We start from the raw sequence: 20,220 nt of genomic DNA, 5'->3' as shown, positions 1-20,220 counted from the left end.
AGTAAGATGAGCGGAGGATTGAACATGGTTTAGAGGCCGAAAACTTTGGAGAAGTGTGAAAGAAGGCTAATGGGAAATGATGTTGCCGCGTAGCGAGAGTTATATCCCTCCTGAATAGCAACAACAACAACATCAGCAAAAATGTAATAATAAAAAAAAAACAGAAACAGTTTCGACGGCTGTCCATTACGGGATACGCTCGCCATGTAGCTCATTTTGTTCGCCAGTTTATCGCAGTTTTTTCACTCCACGTGGTGGTGGGTTTCAAAAATTGAATGAAATAAATTTGCTAAATCTAATTAAAACTTTCTTTTTCCATCTTGCGTCTCTATCACACTCGGTTTCTAATTTGTTGATGTTGGATTTTCATTGCTTTCTGCTTTGCCTAACTGCAGGTATGCTGTTAGACCCCTGTCAAAGCGATCAACACATCACAGGTAACACAATTCCACCGCGAAGTACTGAGCCACGCTGGCTTACCCAATGTCATCAATGATTTTCTTCTAACAAGTCATAAAAAGTGCACCGAATGTGGTCACGTGCACTACCCTGTCGTACAGCATCGACCAACTTTTTTTTATACAGTACTTTATTGTTCCTGGGCCAGCGGATAGTTCTTACACAAACTCAATTATAGTGAGTGGCCGAGTCTCGGCAGGAATCTTGCCAGTTTCATTAGGCGATCGATTTTCCACCCCACGGAGAAAAAGTATCAGGAAATAGCGACGCAGCAAACGAGTGTGCGGGGTGTCCGGTGATCATCTCAAATAGCGAAAAGTTGCAACGGTCGTGGCGCTAATTAAAATTCCTTTGCAAGCACACTTTCGTGAAAGTGAGCCCCAATCATAGAGCATTGCCCACACCGCGCCAAGTCCTTTGGGTCCAAAGACGATCCCGGGTTCACAGCGGGTGGCATAAATTCCGTACAGATTGGCTGTTGCATTATTAATGAAGTTTACCTAACAGGTCGACCCCTCAACAAACTGCTCCCACAGAGATAGAGCGCGAGGGATCGTAGTTCGAGGCAACAATTTCTGACACAAAATATATCCCTTGGCACATACCACGAACACGGGTCTAGCTGTTAAAACGCGAGAGTGTGGGAGTATTTGGATAGTTTCAACGTCGTTGTTTGCAGCCTATGCTAAATCGATAGAAAACTTGCTTACCGTGCTAGTAAAACATCATCGGTGTCCGTAGGGAAGCGGGCAGTAGAAACGCCCTTGAAACCATCGACAGGGTATTTCAACATCAAAGCTCAATTGAACGCTATAATGAACGAATTCAAATTTATGGCCATTTTCGTCTCAATAGGAGAGACCAAAAGGGTAAAATCTGTAGGCAGCGCGCATTCTAGGAACCCATTAAGAGCTTTACAGTAATCAAACACGAGCAATTATTTCGTAGGTTAAGTAATAATGATAGCGAGAGTATTCCGGGTACAATAAACAGCACACGGTAGAAACGTCTGGTTTGATAGAAGCATTCAGTGCCCAATTTTTCGTATGTTTTAGCGGTTTGATCGTATCATATATCTTTACAATCTTTGCAATTTATAAGTGTGGCATTGAAACAGCCCATAAGAAGTATTGCTAATAAAATATACAAAGGAATTGTTATATCGCTTTATAGGTTGATTTTACACCCTTTACTTTGACAACCATTATCAAGCTCGTACTTGTGTCATCCAGGACCTTGGAACGCTACTGGTCACTATCAGTCACTTATTGACGAGGCCAATCGTATATTAGGATGCATCATCAGGAATGCTAAAGACTTAAGTGACCCATTATTGGGAATGCTTAAGAGCAATCTTCACATCCTCGGTTCGCTATACAGTGAAATCTCTTTAAGGTGAATCTTCAAGGGACCGTCAACTTAGAGAGATATTCATGTTGAGGAAAACTAATTAAGATGTTGCTATGAAGTCTCCCAGAAACCGCGGGAAAAACATGGCATGCTTTGACCAACATTTTTGTGAACTGTCGTTCAAAAATTTATCTTAGAGAATATCGGCTGCCAAATCGTATATGCATCTTATAGCATGTTCACCTTTGGAAGTTCTTCATCTTTAAGAGACATAAAATGTATGGAATAAGACGGGACCGTCAAAATATTCATCTTAAAGAAACAATTTATCTTGAAGAGACTACATCTTAGAGAGATTTCACTGTATTCTTGAGTTCAACTTAGTAAGTTGAGTCCCTTGCACTGAATGGAATTGAATTGATCCGGCGTAGGTTTATTAGGCTAGCAGTTAAAAACCCTACCTTGGCTTAACATTAATACAATGCCTAATTATCAGGACCGTCATTTAAAAATAGGATGTTGTTCTTCTTCTTCTTCTTTGGCTCAACAACCGATGTCGGTCAAGGCCTGCCTGTACCCACTTGTGGGCTTGGCTTTCAGGGACTAATTGATTCCCGCCATAGCAGGATAGTCAGTCCTACGTATGACGGCGCGGTCTATTTGGGGATTGAGCCCATGACGGGCATGTTGTTAAGTCGTACGAGTTGACGACTGTACTACGAGACCGGCAATGTTGTTATGTTGTTAGGGTGGGTTAATAGGGCCAATTAGTTCATGTTGTTGTTCAATTAGTTATAAGTCCGTTGATCTTAACAGGAATAAATAGAAATAAATAAATAAATAAATAAATAATAAATAATCGACCGACATTAAATCATCATGGTTTGTATGGCATGGTTGATCTCTTTGCATGTCTTCTATTTATAAAATGTTCCATGTTCTTGTTTGCTGCTACGTTCTTGCAAATAGAATATTTAACGAGGAATACATTGGTTGAAGCTTTATCCTTTGACATCCTCTAACACATGTATAAAAGCCCCAAAAAAGGGCTCAATGTACACGACCATGCATAATCTACCAAATGTGTCTACTTCTTTTGCACTTCTTTTCGCGCGATACGGTGAGAAACGCTGCTCTTGCTATTGCTCCTGTTCCGATCGACGGTGTTAACGCTTCTTCTTGTGTTGGCCTTTTTTGTACCCGAGCCCGTGTTTCAAGAAGCCCTCCGACACGAAACAATTCACACTTGCCCGCAAGGAACAGCCATGCCAGCCTTGCCGGTAGGCAAACGCCTTAAGCACGAGCGCCCGACCGGAACTAACGCGTGCTAACGGAACCGTGAAGTACCGGTAGCATATCTCGAATTTGTATGATAATTGAGCGTATTATAATGTTAATCGGTTGTGAAGCATCAGCCTGTAGTATCTATCCGATGGCAAGTACCGTTCAGGCCTACGCTGAACACGTAGCCAGCCAGTCCACTCACCCGGAATCGTGGAACGATTGCTTGAAACGCCGTTGAAAAAGAGCTGCGACCGTAGTGATCAGAGCAAAATTCGTACTACTACAGCTCAAGCGGGGGGTGCAAACATTTACTATCTCAGTTGGACTGACTTGGGCTGCGGGACTGCTCGAATGGGGCAAATATCCCCCTGACATGGACAGCGCTGGCGGCAGACATTGCAGCGAGACTATCGACCGTGAAAATTCTAACTACCTGCCGGACGGTACCGGTGACCCGGTAATGGAAATATCCGGCGCTACTTCAACGCTAATTGACTGTTGAAGAGCTGAGGGCTCGGTTCGCTTTGTTGTGGGTAAGGAAGAAACAGCTTCAGATGCCGGGTTGCGCTTGAAGGCGAATGCGAGACTTCATGCAGAACGGACAGCTTGTGATACCTTCCCAACACTGACTTCTGCATATAAAGAGTTTACCCTGCGGGAAGGAATTGCAGTTCATAAATGTGTTGTACTGTTGTTGAAGCGTGCCCGAGGATACATTGAAAGATGAGATATTATTGTTAGGTAAAAGAAACAGTTAAATTTTAGTATAGTAAATAATGAACAAAGCTATTTACAAATGTTCTAGTTAGTAGGAGATAGTTGTGACAGCTTTAAAGTAACCACGTTTGAATGCGTTATTTTGCTCACTTTAACATTATGCAAACAGTGCAGGAAACAATATGTTATGTAAAGGTCAGACCGTCTAGATAATTTTGAATGTTTCCTTATCCATAAGCAAACGTACTCGACCCATCCAACTGAAGGGCTCGTTTACATAATGCTGTAGCAGTCCTTCATAAACGGTACCATTTAAATACTGCACCGTTGACCGTTTACTTTCCACACTTTACTCCCGTACTCCATTCCGCCACGCCCTGCTCTGCTTGCATATGGAGATGACTGAACGCAAGTAGTGCCAGTGGAAATAACTGAATTATTTATGGGCCAAGCACTGCGCCCAAGGTGACCAAGGTCCAAATAACTTAATAATGACACCTATGCACCGTACGGCCGTGTTTGTACATACGGCAGGTCCGTGTGTTACCAGCAAAGGAAGCAGGCAAATGACATTTGCCAGTGAATCTGGGGAGCTAATGCGGGCCCACCTACCTTCCATGTGACAGCCACAGCCGTGGGATCGGGTATTAGTTGCACTTTCAGTTGACCGATTAAATGAGAATCTTGGCGATCAGGCAGGAACCCTCAGCGGAGTGGACTCGCAACGAAGGGGCGTATGTGTAGTGCAAGAGTTAAGTGACAGATTTTCAATTATTCGCACGGGGCCAAAGTGACGTCTAATTGTGTGATTTACAGTTTATTAGCGCCCGGATAGCCCGGCAGGGATCAGCGCTTCAACTCTCTTGGCTGGGAGTATAAGTAATTGGAGTTTAAATTCTCAACGCATTAAAGTGATTTAATGAGCGTAATCACTTCGCCAGCGTGTGTGTGTGCAGTATGAACCTGTTTAAGTTATCGCTTAATCTTTAGGTTTTTGTATTTTAGTAGGTATTGTGGGTCATATGAATCGTACGAAGTTGCAAGAAATTATACTAGAATAGCGATAGTTGAGCTTTGGAAATGGTTTACAGCTAAATTATCTAATAAATGATTGAAATTATACCAAAATTTACGACAAATTAACAAATTATAGAACAATACAACTCGTCTGGGACAGCTACACAGAGCACTGGAAAAAGAATCACAGCAACATTTCTTGTTTTCTCTCTTTCTCTCTCTATCTATCTCTCTCTCTCCATGCACGTTGCCAACAAATAAGAAGCCACAGAATCGCCACAGTGACAAATGTGCCGTACGTGATAATACCGTTCGCACAAAGGATCGAAAGCCTGCGCCTACTTCCCGCTGCCGTGTCTAGGACCCATTAATCAAGCGCCTAAAAAGCCGCCCAAGGAAACTTGCTACCTCCGAAGAAGCAAGCCTCGGCTGCTTTTTGCGACTAGACGGCAGCGCTAGCGCCAAGAAAGCAGTTGGATTGCGGGTCAGATAATGCCCAAATGTAATTTTGAGTTCGCTTTGTGTAACTTTAATCATGGCGCATTTATCTTTACCGGGCGGCCCTGTTTGGATTGTTAAATCGTTTATTAGCCAAATGGGTCAACAAAGAGCAACATCGTGGTGGAAGCAGTCCCATCGCACTGATAAACCGTGCCGACGCTAGGGACGTTGGCGTTGTGATGAATGGTTGACCTTTATCATGTACGTTGCATAATCGACGCAGTCATAACATGTACAAATAGTACATTATTTTAATGAACTTGGCGCTCTATAGCTTCATGGCAGCTAGCGTTGGTGTGATTCTTTGAAAAGCTCTCTTTTTGTAGTGATTAACCTGCTTACGCTAGGTTTACTAGTTGATGCAGAATGTTAAACTTATAGAGATTATAGTTAAACTTTGTACAAAATTTAACACAACAACTGCTCTAAAAATTTGTTAATGCATTATTTTATAGAAAACATAGCAGTATAACCAACGTGAGAAAGTTCTAGCTGTTATTAGAGTTTTGGAGTCTGTTCCGTGGATTGATTTCTTTGCTTTGAGTCAACCAATTGACTCATATTTTGCCAAGTCCAATTGAAGTTACGGTAGGTCTAGATCGACAATAGTTGTTATGCCAAATAAGATGATTGGGGGATTTGACTTGATTGGTCAGCAAGAACTACAGAATATTATTGAAACGCTGGACATTAAACGAAAGAACTGTTATAATAATGTCAAACTCATCTCAAGTTAAATCGCAATAAATGCAAAAGTGATATTTTGGTTAAATTTTGCTCACATCCAGGGAGCACACATTCAAGGGAAAAAATGTTGATTTGAAACAAAACAGCTGGCTGCCATTTAAAAAGACTTGAGCTGTCACAATTACATCATCCCAATTGTCGTGGCGATTTTTTCCGAAGCTTGTTTCCTTGTCTCCACAGAGAAACACTCTCAAACCTGACAGTCGACACCTATCAGTGCGCGTACTCGAGAATGAGCGAAATGAGGAAATAGTTCCACAACCACTTCGAATGCAGACGGCAGAAAATGGGCATACAAAGGTCCTAGGTGTAAACAGCTTAGCTTTCTCGTTCTGCATCTGACGCAGCCGGAGAGGACAGAACGCGAAGGTGCTTAGCGTGCAAGAGAAAAGGAAGTGCAGTACGCGATGAACCTAAAGATGGCAGCAAACGTTCTGCTTCCATCCAAGCTCCTCTGCTCCTCGACTGTAGAAATACAAACACATCTGTTTTGTCTCCTTCCTTCCCGTCCCATCGGCACTCTTTGCTTCCTGTGCGCTGTGTGGTGTGAAATTGTATTTCGCGAAAGAATCTTTCCAGCTGACAGTTTTCGCTGCCATCGTTTCTTTCACGGTGTGGCACCATTGCCAGAAATGCTACTACGAAGCAAGCAGCAGCAGCAGCAGCAGCTGGGTGATAAATTATTGCACCGAAACGTTGTTCCGGGCTGAAGCTATTTCGCACGGTCTGAGATAGAGGGAACGGGTGAGTTTTTCACGTTGCGCAGGCAAAGCAGTGCACTTTAACGAGCAAATGAATTCCAAGCGTGCTGTTGATGATGGATGCATCTTGTAGCGGGAAGCAAGGATAGAATGCAATTTTGTAATGATATTACCTTTCGGAATGGAATTCACCGATTGCGGTACACATTTATGAGGTACCGAATAACGCGCTGAATGTACTTGGTGTATTGGTAGGCAAACAGGAAGTGTTGCTTAAAGGATTAGTGCATTAAAACGAGTGAGAAGCGAGGTAATTGGATAAGGTAATAGTTGATGTCGTGAGTAAACTTATAGCATGCCATTTAATCCCCCTTCCAGTGTCAGTTTTTCGTAGCGCAAAGGGCAACGTTATAAGCCGATGTCAGTAGCTATGGACATGCAGCAGATAATAGCTGTCTGATAATGCAATGTCAGGTGTAACAGTACACGCAACTTTACATTTTAAATATTCGAGGTCATTGAACATAAACTGCGCACACAAAATGGCGTGTTTCTTGAACGACAACTAAACAGCTAGCACTCTAGAGGTTGTCAGTTCTAAATTGTACGATTGTACACGATTGTACAATTTGACTGATACAAACGGAAATCAATGAAAACATCGATAACGTTACGATAATAATTTGTACATCAGTTAAAACCTTCTGCTTTTTTATGATTTTGATCTAAGTTTTTGCTCCTTGTAATTTGAGTGTGTTTTTAAATGGTTTTATATTGCTTTGAGGCATACAATAAAAAAAAACTCATAATTTTATAACATAAATTACACATGGAACATATTTGGTTTACATGGAAATATTTACTTAATGCAATGGCTTCGCATAAGCACGACACCTGTCTGCATAAACATAAACACGACACCTAAATATGTACCTAATCGTTTCACCTAAAGTTATCTTGTACCCATCTTTTAGGTTTATTATTATGCTACTTGGTCCATTGGCTTCGAAGTAAATTTCACTTCATTAATAACCGCATTTAGCGCACAGTTTATCCACTTCATTCACGTTAAATAAAGAGTTTTTTGATCATGTAACGCCGGCAAAAAGTTTTGCAGCGCGTTATGATTAAAATTACGTAACTAAATAGCAACTTTCGCAAACAAACAACAAGCAAGAGAATTTAGAGTTTTCTGTCGCGAAAGGAAGTCCTAGTTTTCCAGCTATCCCCGGGAAGAACTGTCGAGAATTTACCCAGGTAGTTAGGCAAACTTTCCCAGAGGAATGGGTACAATCTTTTCCACCCATCGAAAAGAGCACTGTAACAACATCGCAAATCGTGAGGCACTACGGCGATGCTGCTGTGCTTTGCGTGTGTAGAAGGTATACGTTCCTCCATGCTATGGCTTGTGTAATATTTCTTTCTCATACAGTCTTCTTTTACCATCTCCTCGGACACTTTGGCAACGAGATCTTCATTTCGTTGTAAATGTGACTGTACACGGTGAACATGTTCATGGTTTACGTCACATAAGGTGTGGTTTTTCTACTTTCGCGAATGGCTCATTCGGCCCCAAAGTGGTAGCACACTGCATAGGCTTATGGGATACCTTTCTTGGTAGTCTGACAATTTATGTGCACACACTTTCTGTCTGCTGTCTCTTGTTGCTGAATTACGTGAAAGAGCAAAAAATGAAAGGTGACAGATTTAGGTTGCTTTAATGTGGCATTCATTCCCTAGGAATCTGCATCGTGTATCTTTATAACGTGGTAGAATTTCCTTGCATATGCCTTATTTATACTTACACATAATAGTAATACTACACATTGACTGCTATTTCATATAGAATATGAGCTTAAAATGTTGAAAATTAACTGCCAGTATTGGTAATGATTTAGTAAACATTCTCGACGACGAGCAAGCCAATGTAACAACGCAATATAATGCATACGACTGGTGTACTGTGCCGTAGTGTAGAGATACATTTTTTAATGTTCTTTTAGTTTTATTCTTCTAACTTAAATTAGTTCAGGGGATAGAATTACGCGATCGTTTTATAATCAATATTGGAACTTGGAGTCGTAGAGCATGACCAAATCAAAGCTTGCGTCAACCAGCTTATTGATCATGGTACGACGAAATCCACTTCATAGAAATGTTCAACTGCTAGCGATGTAACGAAGACGAGACGTAAATGCATAGCAGAATACAAGCGCATTCACTTCTGCTCGGTGATAATTCATGAGCAGTGGAGTTAGTGTGCTCGTCTCTTTTTTTAAAAACCTCCAACAGGATAGTACTACAGCAGCGGTCGTTTGTGTTGACGTATAACTCTGACATTACTTACCGGGCATTAAGTATGCACACTTAAAAAAACACACCACATATGCACACAGGAGATTCGAGAATGGTATCACTCTAGCACAGGCACCTACACAGTCTGTGCTTGAGCGTTTTAGCTGTGCGAAGGACACAGTAAGTGAGCTCATTTCAAAGCAATGTCATAGAGCTTTGCATGCTTCTAGCATGTACCGGTGCCACGATGCGACTGAAGTACCTTAAGCAACTGTGTTTTCAGACAACGCCTTCGGCGAGCTCATCAAAGTGAAAATGTTACTCGTTCACGGTTGTGTTTTACGTGGAAAAATGTTTAACATCGAACAAAATGCAAATATGATGCTACGAATGAAACAAAGGGCAATTATGTTTGGAAGGAATAACGGGGTAGTAATGTTCGAGAATTGTGTGCTCAAAAAATGAATTCAAATATTGTTTTGTTGTGATAGATATAGTTAGTCAGAAGAATGGATGAATAATTAATTACCTAAAAACTATGTTTTTTTAAAAAAAAAACATACATAATTACCGAGAACAGTAGATAACAAGTTATTGACACATAATTTTTAAAAAAAGATGTAGTAACTGTTTAGAAAGAATTATCTTAACAGCATAGTCTGTGGAACGCTTTCTGATCGCAATGATCAGCTTCATCAGCGGTACAACACATCTGTAATACAAAATCACTTTGAAGATGTTAAATATCACATTCCCATCCATTTTAACAAACAGGCAATCCGGTATTGCTCACTTCACTCTCTTCTTCGTTGACTCTTCCTTGGCGAGGCGATTTCTTTGATGTAGCTTAATGAATTAAAATCAGACTTTGCCTTTCCGAACTACACAGACACCCTTACGCGAGCATCCTCATCTTACACGGATTGGGCGGATGAAAACAAAATCGAACGAATAAATTAGGGAAAATTACTTACCACCCAATGAGCTGCCAATGAGCCGCTCCCTCCAATCGAACAACCGAATCGTGTTAGCCCGGCCACAGTGAGCAACGTCCGACTCCGAACATCGTTGCACGGTCAAATGAGTTGGGCAGACGTTCGTTAAAGCAAATAAATAATCACCGATCCGCACAATTTACGATCATGTTGCTGTGGTGTGGATGGGGTGTGCGGTGGCGCTCGGGAATTGGGTGGTTGAAACTTTAAGTACCATCCGTGTCTGGGGATAATCTGTGGGGTGGATGAAGGTGCAAATGTGGCTAGCGTAGAGAAATATGATCACATCTTCCAACACCAGCGTCCAATTTGTTGGCCACCCGGGGAAGTGTTTTCCCCCTCTTTCGGGAAACCCACCGCCATCTATTTCTTCGCACACCTAATTCAGAGAGTCAGTTTTATTAGACCGAGTGGCGAAAGGTGAATCAATTTTTGCTGATATATTTACAGACACACACACATACACACAAATGCCGGAACCCTGTCGGGTTTTTTTTTATACCACACTAATTAAAGCTTGATTTACGCACTGAGATTGTTTAGGTTTGTTTTGCGGATTCTATTTTTCAACAGGTCGATCGTGGTGTATATGTTTTTCTAGGCGATTTTACTAATGATCCAATGTTGTTTCCATTTCAGGTATATTCCAAGCGGACGGTTGATTGGTTTACGATACGTTTTATGAAGGTAGGGGAAGCGTAATTCGTTTGTGGCGTGGAATTTGTACATGAAACGAACAATATTAACGAACCTACTGGGTTTTTGCAGCATAAAATTACCAAGTTATGACAGTGATAAAGACAAAATAATAATTAAAAAACAATATTCATTGTTTATACATTTCAAACGAAATCGTGGTAAAATGTGGTAAAATGGGTAATTTTAGATTATTGTATAAATAACTATCCGTTTTTCTTTTCAAAAACTACACTGGAAGTCTCATGCATGTTTGTTTTCATACACTCAATCATTCATACGAATTAAGTGGAAAAAATGTAAGGCAAAACAAAATCTTCTGCAAAGGGATATTTTATTAAATAAAAATTTTCAACATACTTTGTCAAATAACACGTTTCATTAAATCAAAAACATGTTTATTGACTCATTTGGTTTGACCGAAATACTTCCTAGAATGTACGATATTCTTTTTTACAAATTAACAAGAACGACAACATCGTATGAGTTTTACTCATCCTTTGCAACTGGGTAGTTTGGAAGCTTTCTGAAAGTTTGCTGTAGATAGATAACGCGTTGACACAAGCGGATTGTGGCGGTATAGAAAAGTAAAATAAATGCTTTCGTTACGCTGCGAAAAGATTGTTGATCTTTCATTTCATTTCAAGCAAATAGATTTCAGGCAAAGTTTCTCACAACCGGGAACTTTGCTGTTCTATTTCTCAACCCTCGATGGAATTTGGCAGAAAGAGGGTGTGGTAGCATAAAGCTTGCAAAATCTGATAAAATAGAAACCTTTCCCGATGTGCCATGACATTCAATCATCATGCCATCGCCGCAAATGGAAAACGAAAGTAAAAAAACATGCTAAACGACACAACGAGACTGTGTGAGAGTGATTCCAAGACTTGTGTAGATGAATCGTTTAGCATATTTACATTTCAAAGCTATTACAGTGAGAGTATATGGTGACATGGCTGTTGACAGTTGATTGAGAACATCAAAGCGTGTCCGCAACATCATTTCTAATTATTTACCCTTACTTACCAAAGATCAAACAATTTACATGTTGAGCATGTATATAAAAATACATCTTTTTTTTCTCCGTGTTCATGCAGGCTGATGTTAATATCATTACATCCAGAAAGTTGAGATTGGCACGTAAAACAAAAGACAAAATCGGTCAAAGTGGTATCCTCTGAATATATGTACTTTATTTTGCGCTGTAGAATTTTGCTCACAGTTATCATAATATTTGTGAAGAAGATGAAACAAACACATTAGCTTCATTTCTACATCAATTCATTGCCTGTGTAAACAAACATATCGAAGCGTACCATCACTATTTCACTGTACTGTGGCGTTGATGTTTTCCTTACGTCTCCCATCCAGAACAACTATTTTGCTTTTGGTTTGTATAAATTTTACCCACACGATCACATACCCTTCTATGAAGCACAACTGTTCTTCAAATGTCTAAATACATAGCCAAAGCGTTACAACTTTACCTTCACAACAGTACCCTCACCTGGTCGGCAATCATTAACCAGTAAGCCGAAAATCCTTCGTTCAGCTTCACTCACAGCTGGGCAAACGTGATTTTTCGCATCACTCTGCTCGATATTTGATTCCAATCTTCCGCACAATTCTCCGACTGCGTTCCCCTGCTTCGCAACTGAAGGCCAATGGACGAATTGGTTTGTTTACAAACGAAAAGGCAATCGTTTTGGGGAGCTGGGAAAGGTATTTGTAGCGGAGGGGAAAAGTATAAGGAAGCGAAAGGAAATACAAATCGTTGCTCTGTTTGTGCAGAGTGGAATGGTTGGAGTGAACTATAGCTTCGCCTTCAACTTCCCCTTTTGTTTGTACATTGTCCAACACGGTTCGGTGAATATTTTGTTCTTCAGCACATTTTCTTCCCCTGCAACCAGTCAAACATCTAGTTATCGATGTTGCGAACAGAGCACTTGTATCATGGTCGCAGCGTGTCAGTAGCTTTAAGCAACACCAAAAACCCAGACCAAAACAAAGGCCACTTAGATGTTTTCGTGCTGGTAGATAAGAAAAGTGCTTAAGAATGCTCGATGGTTCACTTCCTGCTACCTTGTACTAGGAGCTTTAGCCTTGGTTTGTTGTATGTTTGTGTGCGGCCCAAAGCAAAAAAAAAAACTGAAAACGTACGAAAAGTAAAGGGAAGTGTTTTCGTTCTTGCTTGTAGTGAAAAACAAGACGAAAAAGCAGTGGTTCTATCAAAACCACAAAAAGTTCTCAGCCTCTTCTTAGAGATGAAGGGGCTTAGTTTTTCGGCATATAGCATCGTAAATTTCAAAGAAACTTTTTCTCATCTTGAGGAAAAAAAAAACTTCCCTGTCCTTGTCTGGTCTTTTCCGCTATGATTGAACGCACAGGTTTACTTTTCTCTCGCAGAAACTATCATTTTTGTTTATTATTTTTATAACACCTTTTACCCGTTATCAAGGAACGGAAGTTTATTGGGACAATTTATGTTTATAGCACACTAAGATTATTCCTCAACATCGTTTTATGAAAAGTGATACAAGTGTTTAATCATTTAAAAATAATTGTGTCAATAAATTTGTAAAACAAAAAAGCTCAACTATTTGGAAACTTAACTTTTAATAATTGGATTAATTGTAGAATACAATAGTACTTTAAACCCAATTTCATATTATTCTACGATAAAATGAGTCTACATCCATTTGATAAAAACAAAAAAAGTTTTTCCAAAACAGGTAGTTTGTGTGTTACATATGCTTACCATATCGCGTACCAATCTTGCACCGACGTTCCATCCACTATGCAGTATGGTAAATTTTGTCAATTCACACACCATATACGACTGAAAAAGTCCTGCTGCTGCCCCTGCATTACCGTAATCTTTCAACAAAAGCTCTTTTCTAGCAAACTTGATCCTTCTAGCGATTGTCGGAGATTGCTTCACACTAGTTAAAAATGTGCCTGTACTATGTGAGCTAAATAAATATCTTCAGTGTTTGTGCAAAACGAGCAATATTTGGGCAGAAGAATTTGTTTTTTTTTTTTACATTTCACGGAACATGTTGATGCAGCGTCAATTGTTTATGTTGGCTAAACGGCAGCTTTGTAGAGGAGTAAAAACTTGGCAAGTCTGCTTGAGTTTATTGCTTCTTTTAGGAAAAACAACATAAAAGACAGAGCAACACAATATGAAATGAAACATGAGTTTCAATAAATTAAATTAAAGAGCAATGTAACAAGAATCCTCGCCGAATGTTTACAGCACACGTGATCTAGGTGCATTTGGTTTCATTTTCTTTTTTCATCGCACTTAACGCTACTTGTGATATGATTTTCATAACACTCTACAAAAACTTTTGCTGGGATGACACACCCAACAACTTAACAAAAATTTGCAACTCACCCGATGTGACCTGAACCGGTGCAAAAACGTAACGCTCATTGGTGATGTATGTACGGTACAACTTTCGAGCCGATGTCGAAAGCTTGTCTAAAAGTCCTAAGCGTAACTAAGCACCCCTGAAAACGAATGGACGTGCCGTGAGCGTTCGAGGTTGGTACACACGGACAACGAATGCAAAAAACGAGCGAAACTTTTGCCCTGCAGCAATTTTTAGCCATGCGAATGTGAACGTACAGAGTAGAAATTGTGCGCCGTTGCGCATTCAATGTACGCCACCAGAGAACGGTTGTAAAGTTGTATTGGAAGAATCGAGCAAAAAAAAGTGGATCAAACGTACGTATTGTTACGATTACAGTGGCGAGGAAATCACACGTTTCCAGTCCAAAACTGTACCTTGCCGAGACACGAATGAATACCCCGACTAACGTGTTGGGTAGATTCATTTTGTAACCAACTTTACAAGGGTGCTATTGAACAACTTGCAGGGAAAAAAAGTGTAACGACACTGGCGTGTACACTGCCAATCAAATATGCCGTTCTAACATGTTGGCAGTCAATCAGAAATGAGATCACATAACAACGTGCAGGAATACTATTTCCTCAATCCGAAAACTTTTCCTGGAAGTTGCTGTTTCTTATGAGAGTGAGCGAACACCAAGAATTTAGGCGAAAGTTCGTCCCTATTCCATGTAGCAAAACGTTAAAACTGAAACAGAATAATACAAAATACTAGCAGCTGTATGAAATTCTGGGGTGCATTTCATACATGCGATACTTAAATGTCAATTTTTAAGCCAGTTTCTGTTGCTGATTTGTTTCAAATCTTTTCACTACTTTATAAGTTACACTCATAAAAATAAAAAATAAAATTTTGCAAATTGTTTTTCACAATGTGTGCTGATGGCTTATTGGCTAATAGACGGTGTTTTTCGAAACTGTTTTAAATGTATGTTCTGTTATATTATATCTTACTAATACATTAAAGTATAGAAATAGCAAATAGGAACACAAGATTACTTTAAAACATGCCCAGTTGAGCCAGAAGTCCTATAATTATAGTATGTGTCATAAAAATATAATAGCGATATACTACAACTAAATTAATGAACAATTAAGAAGCTTAAAACTTAAGGCACTGTAAATGACTGAATATGCAATCATTGATTTTCTTAAATAACCATAATGTCAAGTTATTTCTAATAAAAACCTAAAAACAAATGAATACGAGCGCATTATAATTTTATGTGCCACAAACTTGTTTTAACGATTATTTCTCCGAATAAACTGTGGATAAGGAAAGATACCCATGACCTGTCGAGACGAAGCAAATCTCAGCTAAACGGAGAAACGAACCGTAAGGTAAGAGAACCGAAGCGATTTCAATTAAAAATTATAATGTACTGTGAATAAAATTTAAGCGCAAATCGTTTCTGTCTCAACGGTTTTTTGTTCTTTTTTTTTTTTTTTTTTATTCAGGAGTAACGGTCCAAAAAGGCCGTATTGCTTAAGAGTAGAAAATACAAATGTAATTCATGGCGCTACAATCCATATTGGCAGGGAGACATTTCCTTCTCTGAGCCATGGAAGGGCACCTTATCCCGGGTGTACTCGGACGGTTTGGTTTTAATCAATCCAGTCCATGATTTTGCGGTCCTATAAGCGTGGCGAAGGTCTACATCATTCGGGTTTCGAGGTTGTCTATTCCAGTTCAGTGTTCCAAATGGCATTGCGGGGGTCTGTATCGTGTGGATTCCAGGCATTTCGTCGGATCCATCCATCAAAAGCGGTCCGAGTATATTCCCATTTAGTGGCTCAAATGACATTGCGAGGGTCTGTATCGTTGTAGTCCTTTCCTTCAGTGGTCCGAGTGACATGGCGGGGGTCTGTATCGTTCCAGTTATCTAGTAAATCCTTGCAAGAACATCGTTCGAGCAAGGATCTTCTGTCTGCCGTCAATGCCGATTACTCAGCCATACACATTGCACTCATTCATTCTTACATTCATGCATACATTCATCCATCACAAACATACAAGCGATGTACAACATGTAACACATAGACAAACAAGAGGAAATAACATAGGATGCAAGATTGCTGTTGCCAACAATGTTGGTTGGTTCACAGACATTTTGCTTAAGGAAAGTCACACAGTTAAGCCGTTCTCTCTACAGAAATCGAATATGGCCTTCAGGAATTCCCAGTCCGATGCCGCTAATATATCCCGAATCGGAATATCAGTACATTTTCCCAGTCTTTCGACCGCGTCCACCAAGGCAGGTCGAGCAGACTCGTATTCCACGCAGGACCACAAAAGATGATCCATGTCGTGGAATCCAAGCCCGCAGCCACATACCTTGGAGTCGACCAGTCCTATACGCTGGAGATGTGCACCCAATGCGAAATGATTAGACCTAAGTCTAGACATCATTCGAATGAACGCACGATCGCCAGGGGTGTTATGGAACCAAGGCTTCAAGCTTACACGAGGAGTGATTGTATACAGAAACCTTCCGAGTTCATCCGAGTCCCACAGATTTTGCCAACGTGCCATGCAAAACGCCTGTGGGGCCCGCAAGAACTCATGAGGAAGGATAGGCCTATCAAAGAAAGACCCTTCTGCAGCTCCCCTTTTGGCCAAATGGTCTGCCTGTTCATTTCCTGGTATACCACAATGAGCAGGTAACCATACTAACGATATGCGAAACGACTTTTCAAACAGTGAGCTTAAAACCTTTACAATTTCTTTCACAAAATGGTCTGGGCTCTTAACAGCCTTTACGGATTTTAATGCTTCAATAGCGCTTAAGCTGTCTGAAAAAATTACATATTGATCCGCTGGGCATGCACTTATCAATAATAAGGCATAAAAGATTGCGGCGAGCTCCGCTACATATACTGAGCATGGTTGGCGTAATTTAAAGAATGCTTCGGAGCACGTGTTGTATACACCAAATCCAATGCCCTGCTCTGATGAGGATCCGTCAGTATAAAAATGGTTACTGTTAGCATGGCCATGTTTCTCCACAAATTTGCTGGGAATTGTCATCCGGCGAAGGTTATCGGGGATACCTTTAATTTCCTCCTTCAATGAGGTATCTACACTTAAAATGGAACTGCAGGACTCTGGTAAGCTGGCACTAGTTATACTTTGAGAAGTACTAGGGTGCACCTGGCGAAACAAAATCATGATAGACCTTCATGATTTTGCATTTAGAACCTATCTCTTGCAGTGTTTCAAAGTTCTCGATTATCAAGGGATTTGATACTGTAGAGCGGACGAAAAGGCGAAGCGATAGTAGCTCAAAACGTAGCTTTAGCGGCATCACTCCGGACATCACTTCGAGTGACATGTTATGAGTCGACTTCATGCTACCTAGCGCGATTCTAAGACAGCGATACTGAATCCTCTCAAGTCGGATTAAATGCGACTTGGCTGCCCAGTGGAAGCATATGCAACCATACTCCAAGACGGATAGTATCGTAGTCTTATATAGGTTAAGGACGTCTTTGGGGTGTGCACCCCACCAGAGTCCGGTAATCGTTCTGAGAAAATTGATTCTTCTTGTACACTTCTGTACCAGATAGTCAATATGTGTCCTCCATACATTTTTGCTATCAAACCAAACCCCTAGGTATCGAAAAGATCTGGCAATGGATATCTTTTTACCATATAAAAAGATATCGACCTTTGGGTCAACCAAATTCAAGCGTCTATTACTCTCAGTGTTGTAAAAGAAAGAGAATATCAGCATTTCCGTTTTCTCTGGAGAAAACTCGATACCTAGGTTTGTGGCCCACACTTCTAAATTGTTGAGTGTGGTTTGCAAAGGACTTTGAAGGTCGGCGATGTTGTTGCTGGCGACTGATACAACACCGTCGTCCGCCAATTGCCTAAGGCTACAGCCGGGTGCAAGGCAAGTATCTATATCGTTGACATAAAATTGTACAACAAGGGGCTCAAACAGGACCCTTGTGGTAGTCCATAAAAGCTGACTCTCCGAATTTTCATGAAGCCATTGTCGAAATTCATTGCCTTTTCTGAAAGGAGGTTGAATAAGACGTTATTCAGTCTTGGGGTTAAGCCCGCAGATTCTAACTTTTGACACAGAACATTGACTGATACTGAGTCAAAAGCCCCCTTGATGTCAAGAAATGCAGATGCCATCATTTCTTTACGAGAATGAGCCATCTCGATTTCGGACACAAGCAGCGCCAAGCAATCGTTGGTACCCTTGCCTTTGCGAAAGCCAAATTGGGTACTTGACAAGAGGCCTTTGGATTCAAGCCAATTGTCCAGTCTAAAAAGAATCATTTTCTCAAATAATTTTCGCAGACAAGATAACATTGCTATCGGTCGATATGAGTTAAATTCTGATGCCGGTTTACCAGGTTTCAAAAGGGTGACTACTTTCACTTCTCTCCACTCCAACGGGACGGTGTTAAGCTCCAACATAATGTTGAATAATCTCAACAGCCGTTTCCTCGCCAGATCTGGCAGATTATGGAGCAATTTGTTCCGAATCTGATCCAGTCCTGGAGACGAATTATTGCTGGAGTACAGAGCAAGCGATAGCTCAACCATTGAGAACGGTGAATCCATTTGCGGATCACTCCCATGAGCACTCTGTTGATATGGTGGTGCTTGAGCGAAATCGGGGCAGACTTTTTGTGCAAATGGCTCTAGCCATGCCCCAGAAACCCTTTCGCTCTCGTTTGTTGCTTTGCTGTTGCGCATCCTTTTCGCCATGCTCTGAAGCTCCGTTAGCGAAGTGGAAGGCTTGAGGTTTTTGACATACCTCGGCCAGTATGACCTTTTTTTTGCTTTAAGCAAGTTTTTGCACCTACGCTCCAGGCCTCTATAATGGATGTATAGATCCATGGAGCCGGTGTCTCTATACCTGGCAAAGCCTTCCGCTTCGCTGAGAATGCCGCTTTGCAATCCGCGTCCCACCAAGGAGTGGGTGGTCTTTTAAAAATCCTTGCCTGGGGGGGCGGCCTCGTTTGGGCACCGAGGGCGCACTCGTTTATCGCCATAACGAGATTTGCATACTCCTCATTTACGGAGAAACTGGGTTCTACGCGGATTAGCAAAGCGGTCATTTGGTCGCCGTATTTCGTCCAGTCGATGTTCCTCGTTAAGTCACAATTACCGGGGACTTGATCGACTGTGCGACTCCTCTTGATAATCGAGATCTTTATTGGCAGATGGTCGCTACCAAGCGGGTCTTGGATTACCTTCCACATAGAATCCAGCCCTAAAGACGACGAACAAAGAGAAAGGTCTATTGCGCTGGGTCGTGCCATAGGTGAGGGCACCCTAGTTGCTTCACCAGAGTTTAGAATTGTCAAACTGTGTGTGTCGCAAATATCCCTAATGATTGGTGCACGATTATCGTCATGCGTGCAACCCCAATCTGATCCATGGGCGTTAAAGTCGCCCAGGATGAAAAATGGTTTTGGTAGTACCGTTACTACTGTCTCAAGATCCTTGTTGATCTTCTTTGGATCCAGATTGGCTCCCGGTGGGATATAAATTGAGGCAATAGAAACGTCAAGATCTCCTAGCTTTGCCTGGATCGCGACGTATTCGATTACCTCGGGTGTGGGGAGGGGTATTCTGCTGAAGCTGTGACTGCTACGAATACCAATTAACACTCCCCCACCACGCCTATCGCTAGTTGGATCATGTCGATCTTGACGAATAATATTATATCCCGGGAAGGTAATATTTTTATCGGGTGAGAGCCAAGTTTCACTTAGGGCAAATGCATTACAATTATATTGCCCTAGTAATACCTTAAAAGAATCTATTTTTCCCAAAAAACTTCTGCAGTTCCACTGTAGTATAGTGGCCATTGGAGAAATTAATCATCCAAACGGACCATCATACTAAGACAAGGCCATTTTGATAACCACTGCTTGACCATTCCTCTTAGGAAAGGAAATGCCAGGGGGATCAATCCGGGAAGGGGTTCCGGGAGGTGGAGGGAGTCAAGGAGAGAGTGTAAAATCTCTGTCAGGCTTGGGAGGGATGGCCTGGAGAAAGATCTGGGTTCGC

At 41.1% G+C, this 20,220-nt stretch overlaps 2 protein-coding genes across 7 annotated transcripts in view; one reads left to right on the top strand and one right to left on the bottom strand.

Moving 5' to 3' along the window:
- Window positions 1–20,220, bottom strand: part of LOC120893206 (pseudouridine-metabolizing bifunctional protein C1861.05) — a 183,843-nt gene that overhangs the window by 75,743 nt on the left and 87,880 nt on the right. The gene's annotated exons all lie outside the window — the stretch shown is intronic.
- LOC120893205 overlaps window positions 1–20,220 on the top strand; it is a 137,423-nt gene that overhangs the window by 35,715 nt on the left and 81,488 nt on the right. The gene's annotated exons all lie outside the window — the stretch shown is intronic.

Source organism: Anopheles arabiensis, chromosome 2 (assembly GCF_016920715.1).
Source record: "Anopheles arabiensis isolate DONGOLA chromosome 2, AaraD3, whole genome shotgun sequence".
In the NCBI taxonomy this organism is placed as follows: Eukaryota; Metazoa; Arthropoda; class Insecta; order Diptera; family Culicidae; genus Anopheles; species Anopheles arabiensis.
The sequence above is the reverse complement of the archived record's forward strand: the minus strand, read 5'-3'. Positions and strand labels throughout refer to the sequence as shown.